General features: G+C 40.8%; 1 non-coding gene across 1 annotated transcript; it reads right to left on the minus strand.

Moving 5' to 3' along the window:
- Positions 1-8,187: 8,187 nt before the first annotated feature.
- On the minus strand, positions 8,188-8,260 carry Trnar-acg (transfer RNA arginine (anticodon ACG)). The gene has a single exon. It is a non-coding gene; the product is annotated as a tRNA-Arg (tRNA).
- Positions 8,261-8,668: the final 408 nt, after the last annotated feature.

Below are 8,668 nucleotides of genomic sequence, written 5' to 3' on the forward strand. Positions count from 1 at the left end.
TTTGCCGGGAACACAAACGTATTTACGTATAGTTTTTTTCTTCTACTCTAAGATGGAAACAACTTCCCAACCGTGATTTAAAAAATTCAGCATTCATTTTATCTTCTCCCGTTCTTGAAAGGAACAAAGGTCTGACGTTTACACGCTACCCTAACTTTCCGATAATTTTGATATTTTCACAGAGAGGACTTAAAATTCAGATTTGTTGAATGACTCTCATATAACCTGTCTTATTACCTTTAAGGTTCACGTAAGCTTTCGTTTATTAATGAGATTGCGGAGATGCGCTCTCTTTCTTTCGTTTATAACTTCTTGTGATGTTATTACATTCTAACTTATCGTAGGCGACCATCACAACACTGACTTCAAATAATCCGTATTGAGGATTTTTTGGTCTCTCTAAATCGGTGCAAGTGCATACTGGGATGGACCGCGAGTAACTTCCTTCCGTTTCTATCTCCTTTCTTCTACTGTTAGCTGTTCAACATTTTACTGTCTGAAATACTCAATTCTCAAGCAGTTTGAAAGGTGGCTACACTGAGCCACAGCGCCAGAGATCGCGCTAGAGAGTATTGTTCCGCCGCCTCCACTGGCAGTGATTATTGAGAACTCGTAGTGGGCAGTGCTTTGGGAGAACTCGTGGTAGTCAGTGCTGAGATGTCGTAGTGAGTAGTGTTTGTTGAGATGAGCTAGTAGGCAGTGCTTGCTGAGATGTGATACTGAAAAGTTCTTGTTGAGATGTGATAGTAGCGAGTCGGTGTGGAGAGATTGTAATGTCTAGAGTGCTTTTCATCAATATAAATTAAGGTAACAAACTACTTTTCTTTTCTTTCTCATTATTTCAATGTCCTGAATAATGCGTCATTACAGGTTCAGTCAACAAAGCATCTGGCTTGTGTTCTTGGATTAGAGTGTAATTCTGGTTTTCTTGAGTAATTATGGTATTTCTATTTCCTTTAATTAATTCAGTATAAATGATATTTAAAATTTCTTGTGTTGTTGAAGAAGAACCGTGCCAGATGCGTACGTTGAGTCATACTTCCACACACAGAACAGATACACTTGTGCTTTGGTTTCGTAGGTTTTATAGTTGCTGGGGACTTAATTAATTAATTGCGTTAATGAAAATTTCCATTTCATTCTTTGTTGTTGTTCTATGCAGTCAGATAGCGTAATAATAATAGTCAGGGCCAACCGTTACGAGACTTCGTAACCGAACAGACAGCTACTAAAACAAAAAATTAAAATTATTTGCATTCTATTTTAATTAAGCCCCCATGCAAGTTGTTGTTCTCTCTCTCTCTCTCTCTCTCTCTCTCTCTCTCTTCTCTCTCTCACGCAGCCCACTCTCTCCACTATTGCATATTTGTTTTTGTCATTTTGTAAGACAGAGCTATTCGTCCCCTAAATTGAAACGCCTTATTCTTACTTCAGCTAGAAAAAAAGCCATTTCAATTCTTAAAGCTAATGTTTATCAATTTTTTGCAGGAAAAGACCAACCCCACAACTTCGTTAAGATAAAATTAGAATCAACTTTCGGTGTCAGTCGTGTGCGGACCTCCTCTGCGAGCTGCGGCGTTCTCACTCGCGTGTGTGGTAAGTCTGAGCGTTTATTGCAGCTGTCCGCTTTTGTGCTTGTGTTTGGCTGAATATCAGAAGATGCAAGTATCAATCAAATAAATACAGCAGATACTTTGAAGTTCACTTCGACCGAAACTTTATTAAACCGAACTCTTATGAATTCGAATTTTTTCTTGGGGTTGTGAAGAAAGTAAGGATAAGAAAACGAAATGAAATGTCAGGAGGAAAAACATTGGAGGAGTTGTTATACAAGGTTGTTACCTTTCCCCACTGTTGTTTAACGTATACCTTGAAGAGATTATTACGAAAGGCTTAGATGGGAAAAGAGGAATATGTATTGGTGGAAACAGAATAGAATGTATAAGATTTGCTGATGACAAGGTATTGGTGGCAGAAAGTGAGCGGGCAGTGAATAACATGCTGAAAGACCTGAATGAAGCTTGTGTGGAATATGGGATGCAAATAAACACAGCAAAAACAAAGAGTATGGTCATCAGTAGAAGACGCAGACTGTCCAATATTGAAATAGGACACTCTACCATTAGACAAGTAAGTGCATTTAAGTATCTTGGAAACAATAACTGAAGACTTGAGATGTCACCAGGAGGTGAAAACTCGAATTGCCATATTTGCTATTCAACAGAGGAATTCAACAGAAAGAGGAGACTCTCATGTGGAAAATTAGATAAAGGACTAAGGAAAAGGCTTGGCAAATGTTTTGTCTGGAGTGTGGCACTATATGGGGCAGAAACATGGACACTGAGACGAGAGGACGGAAAAAGGTTAGAAGCATTTGAGATGTGGAGGTGGAGGAGAATGGAGAGAATAAGCTGGATGGAAAGAGTGAGTAATGAAAGAGTATTGGAAAGGGTTGGTGAGAGAAGCTGTTTGCTGAAGGTTGTCAGAGAAAGAAAAAAGGACTGGTTGGGACATTCATTGAGAAGGGAGTGCTTGCTATCAGATGCTTTGGAAGGATTGGTTTGTGGGAGAAGACTGAGAGGAAGAAGGAAATACAAGATGATAGACGACATAAAGGGAAAAGGAAATCATGTAGACCTGAAGAGGATGGCAGAAGACCGGACAGTCTGGAGAACTACCACGTGAAAACCTGCCTTTTGGCAGAACACTGAAGATGATGATGACGATGTGAAGGTAAGTTGCTACGATTTAGTAGATATCTATTTCTCGATCGTGAGTACTGTTGTTTGCGTCCAACTGATAAATACCGATCTTTGTGATACAATCGTCGAATCTAGTGGAAGAACCCTTAGATTCAAGCACTCTGACGGAAACAATAGTGAAGTTATTGTTATCCGTGCCGATTTTGGTATGACGACAGTAAGGATTTTGGCATTAGCATTTGAGGTCTTGGGGAAGAAAATAAATGTAGCAGTATCGTCTTATGGAAAAGTGCTCGGTAATAGTCCAGAAAAATGGTCGAACTCACATACGTTTCCGGTATGGCATAGACAACTTTATGTGGAGCTACAGAAACACATCTCACCTTCTGTTAACGTTTGTGGCTACCTACCTATCGTCATGTATGAATGACAGACTAGAAAGTGCGCACGGTGTTGGTCAACGGGTCACGTGCCTGTCCAATGTACGAAATGGCGCGTGGCTCAACTAACGGCCGGCGAAGCTGTTAGATGTGCAGCAATGTCTTCAATGCCGATAACTCAGTGTTACTGGATCCCCAGCCCCCGCCCACATTCTGGTCATTCCTCAGACTAATAATGCTAATGACAGCGATATTGTGGTGGAAGTCACTGAAGCAGCGGAGGTCATTCTGCCCGCCCGCACTGCAACCGACCGGATATTCCAGGCAAACCCTAAACGAGCTAGTTGCAGGAAGTGTTCCGAAGTCTGGTGCAGCGTCTGCTGACGGAAATATCACTGAACCTGAAAAGTATGTAGCAACAGAAAAATCTGAAAGCTCACCGAAAAGTCGCTCCCCCCCCTCCCCCCCCCCCAAAAAAAAAGAAACGGAGGATCGCACATCTAGCTGCTGAGCAAATTGTTTCACTGATGAGCGGAAAGGTCAAACAAGTAGCCCAGAAATTAAATGCGAGTTCAGAGGAATTTTCCAGTCGTACACAGCTTACAACTACTCACTCACCAGCCGACGTGCATCTAACCCTGCAGAAGCAAAACAAGAGAAGACACAAGTGCAACTCCCCACAAAAGTGGGCCAGAAATCCGCCGTAAAACCGCGGAAGACATGTTCAGAACATCTTTGAGAAGAACTGGGTACAAGAGACCACGGAAGATGAGAAAATGAGAGAAACTTATTTAACGTCTGGAGACACACTGCCAGTCTCCTCTCATGAATAATTACCTCTCCCAGACCAAGTAAGAGGAGGCGGATGCTTATATGATTCTTATTGACAGCTTCCATACTGACTGCATGTGATGAAAAAGTTGAGTTTGTAAAACATACTACATTATGAACCCGTCTCAACCGCACAGAATTGCAAATTTGAATATCAACAGCATACGAAGTTCACTGAAATTAAATAGCTTGAAAGACTTTCTGTATACGGCAGACATGAATATTATTTTACTTCAAGAAGTAACTGTCATCGCATTACACAATATGTGTTACTGGATCCCCACCCCCACGCCCACGCTGTAATTGATGCTGGAACTAGAAGTGAACTGGGGACAGCGTTATTGTCGAAGGAGGCGGTACTCTCGAAGGAAGGTATAATAATCAGTTACGCTAAAAAACTCACAAATAGCAGAAGGACCGCTTGTACACTATTGGCCATTAAAATTGCTACACCAAGAAGAAATGCAGATGATAAACGGGTATTGATTGGACAAATATATTATACTAGAACTGACATGTGATTACATTTTCAAGCAATTAGGGTTCATAGATCCTGAGAAATCAGTACCCATAACAACCACCTATGGCAGTAATAACGGCCTTGATACGCTGGGCATTGAGTCAAACAGAGCTTGGATGGCGTGTGCAGGTACAGCTGCCCATGCAGCTTCAACACGATACCACAGTTCATCAAGAGTAGTGACTAGCGTATGGTCACGAACCAGTTGCTCGGTCACCATTGACCAGACGTTTTCAATTGGTGAGAGATCTGGAGAATGTGCTGGCCAGGGCAGCCGTCGAACATTTTCTCTATCCAGAAAGGCCATGCAGCTGCAAACGTCGTCGAACTGTTCGTGCAGATGGTTGGTGTCTTGCAAACGTCCCCATATGTTGACTCAGGGATCGAGACGTGGCTGCACGATCCGTTACAGCCATGCGAATAAGATGCCTGTCATCTTGACTGCTAGTGATAAGAGGCCGTTGGGATCCAGCACGGTGTTTCGTATTACCCTCCTGAACCCACTGAACACAACGAAATCCAAAGTTCAGATTGGAATGTTTATCGTAGGTATAGGCTAGTCGTCAATGGTGGCGGCGTGTTTATTGCAGTTAAAACTTCGATAAAATCTAGCGATGTTATGAAGGATTCCTAATGTGAATTAATCTGGGTGAAACTGAGTATCAAAGAACAGTCAAAAATGGTGATCGGATGCTTTTATAGACCACTTGGGTCAGGATCTGTACTTGTAGAGCGCTTCGGACAGAACTTGCAGAATATCATTAGTAATTTTCCTCATCATGTCGTTGTAATAGGGGGCGACTTCAATTTGCCAGGTATAGACCGTCAACACTGGTGCCAGAGACAGGGATTCCTGTGGCATTGTTCTGGATGTCTTGTCTGAAAATTACCTTGAACAGACTGCTTGGCAGCAAACAGACCTGAACTTATCGAATCAATTAACGTAGAGGACATACATCTCGCGTACTGACCACGATGAGAAAATCCGAGAAATTAGAGTCAATACGGAGGCTTACCGACAATCATTCTTCCCACGCTCTATTAGCGAGTGGTGGTACAGGGTTGGAGGGATGAGATAGTGGTACCGAAAGTACCCTCAGCCACACGCCATTAGGTGGCTTGCGGAGTATGATGCAGATGTAGATGGGAAGCCAATTCATCAAACAAACCTCGAGAAACCGATGCGTTGGATGACTCATAAAGATACTGCGGAATAAATTGGAATACAAACCTTCGTGAAGTATAACTTTGAAGTCGTCGCACTGCTGAGATAGTTCTTGTGCAGACATGCGTCTTTGGGTTAGGTAGAACAACTAAAGTGATTATTTATCTTACTATCAAAATATCAGTTTATCTCAACTTACACAAGTAGCATTGAAGCCAGGCCGAGAAGGCAAGTACAGTGAGGGGGAAAAAAGAAAAGAAAAAGAAGAAACAAAACAAAAAAGGGGAGTATGATTCTCAGTTAGGGTGCGAGAGGTTGCCAGGTCAAATCCCTAACGAGCCCTTATTTTTGCGCAGTCATTGGATGTTCAAATGTGTGTGAATTCCTAAGGGACCAAACTGCTGAGGTCAACGGCCCCCAGACTTACACCCTACTTAAACTAACTTACACTAAGAACAACATACACATCCATGCCCGAGGGAGGACTCGAACTTCGGCGGGAGGTGCCGCGCAATCCGTGACATGATGCCTGTAACCGCGTGGCCACTCCGCGCGGCAGTTTTTGGAGGCAAGTGAAGTATACGCCTGTTGAAATAAAGTAGATGTGCGGTGAGCTTTCCTTTCCGGAAAATTAACGTCTCTTCTCGAAGACGTGGACTGTGAAAATCAACAGTCTGATTTAGCGAAACCGCAAGTAGATAACGTAAACACACTCAAATAAAAAAAATTTGCGATAGCGTAATAAATAATGATAAACACGATATTTTCGTTCCGTCGTTGCAAGAACAAGAAAACGCGTGTTTTTTTCTCCACCAGATGCGTTTCACTTTATTGAGAAAAGCACCATCAGTGTTTAAATTAAAGATATTTATAATTTGATTTGTTTTTCAATTGAAAAACCGACATATTGTTAACGTACTGTTTTTCGATCATACAAATAAATCAAATTGTAAATATCTTTAACTAGAGAGCACTGATGATGCTTTACCTCAATAAAGCGAATCAAGTCTGATGAAGGGGAAAAAACAACACTCGCATCTTCTTGAAGTTGCAACGATAGAACGAAAATATCCTCAGGAATTGTAAAGCAACTACGGAAATACAGCCACACAAATGAAGAACGAATAATTTTTTTGTAGTTATCGTTACCTCGTTTCTGTCAATATCTCTGGCCGAGGGAGACGAGATATCTAGTTCGGCCATTTTTTGCGTAAATTTCTATCCGTCTTGTTGTAGTAGATCTTTGGTCTGAGTGTACAACCATCTCTTATCTAACATAGCATCATATGTTGTCAGACGACGACAGGCTGTGTACTGAGAATGGAGTAACATATGCAACAAATTATTTCTTAAAAAAGTTCCACATAATAAAAGACCACAATAAACAAATATAGAAAATCGGTATTTAACCATTGAGAGACTATGCAAATTTCTGGGTTGGGGTTATTTACTTTGTACTCAGTAGTTATTTTGTCAGTTGTCTAAAGCAATTTCTTGCTGATAAAATCCCAAACGTAACACAACACTCTACATGTGGAAGTCTGCCACTTTATCCACACAGTGATCTATTTTGCCGACTGAACGAATAAGTAGTCTGCAGTAGTCAGCCCATCAATGCGCGAATGCTTCTTCATAACTTCTTAAACTGAGGGTTAATGTAAGTTATGTGTAAGTTATTACGTCTATTTACTTATGACACCGATGCTCTTCGTACAGAGGGACAATATCGAAGACTTTACATAGATCAGTGTTTAAGATGTTACGTGAATAACTGAAAATATGTCGGGAACGCAAATCTATTTACGTACAATTTACTAATTTTTTTAATTAGTCTAAGATGGAAACAACTTCTCAACCAAGATTTTTAAAATTCAGCATTCATTTTATCTTCTCCCATTTCTGTAAGAAACAATGAAGTGACTTGCACGTTTACATGCTACCAGGATTTTCTGATATTTTTGATATTTCTGCATGTAAGACTTAAAATTCAGATTTGTTGAGTGGCACACTTGTAACTTATCTTATTATCTTTAATGTTCACTTGACTTTTCGTTTAAAAAGAGACTGGGATGTTGCTCCCACTTTCTTTTTCTTTCAGAAGTTTCTGCCCTTGGTATTAAATTGAAACTCATCGTTGGCGACCATCGCAACTATGGGTTCAAATCATTCCTAAATCGGTGCAGGAAAAAACTGGGACACACTGGTAAAAAAATCCTACCTATTCTTCTACTGTTAGTTGTTCAACAGATTGTCTGAAATAGTCTTCAAGCAGTTCTCTCTCTCTGGCCGCTCTCCTCACCAATCCATTTTCTTTTTGTTCTTGTTTTGTACAAGTGGGATAAAGTTATTTGTTCCATAAATTGAAAAGCCTTGCCCTTGCTGCAGCTAGAAAAACGCATTTCAATTAATATTTATACACTTGCCGCAGAAAATGGCATCAGCAAGAAACTTGTAAAGAGAAAGTTAATTTAAGCTTGAATTACGAAGGAACATTAACGGCACTTCCAGGCAAACCACAGTTGCAGATTGTAACGACCCATTTAAAAACTTTCGTAAAGAACAACGCACCTATGCAGTTATTAAAATTTGCGACCCTACCAGGATTCGAACCTGGAATCTTCTGATCCGTAGTCAGACGCGTTATCCGTTGCGCCACAGGGCCTACGTGGTGATAGATGTTGACTGGGCCAGTACTGTGTGTGTGTAACAGAGAGAGAGAGAGAGAGAGGGGGGGGGGGGAGGTGAGAAGAGGGGGGTGGCAGAGCCCTAGGACTGAGAAAAGTTCACCATTCATTCATTTTATTTCATCATCACCGTCTTCAGGGATTATGATTTTTTGTCTGTAAAGTATCAAAGTTGTTCCACACCATCATTTTATTTTATTTCACTTTACTTATTTCATTTTATTTAACAAATATAATTACAACATGTATTTTACGGAAAGATTATTTACACATTTTAATTTGAAACGTGCCAAGCCATTCATTTCACAATTGCTTTGATATTTGGTTCATTTTTTTGACAATGTACAAGAACGAGCTTTGAGGGACGCGTCGCGGTCTGTGCATCG

The sequence above is a fragment of the Schistocerca nitens genome, chromosome 2, assembly GCF_023898315.1.
Source record: "Schistocerca nitens isolate TAMUIC-IGC-003100 chromosome 2, iqSchNite1.1, whole genome shotgun sequence".
NCBI lineage: Eukaryota > Metazoa > Arthropoda > Insecta > Orthoptera > Acrididae > Schistocerca > Schistocerca nitens.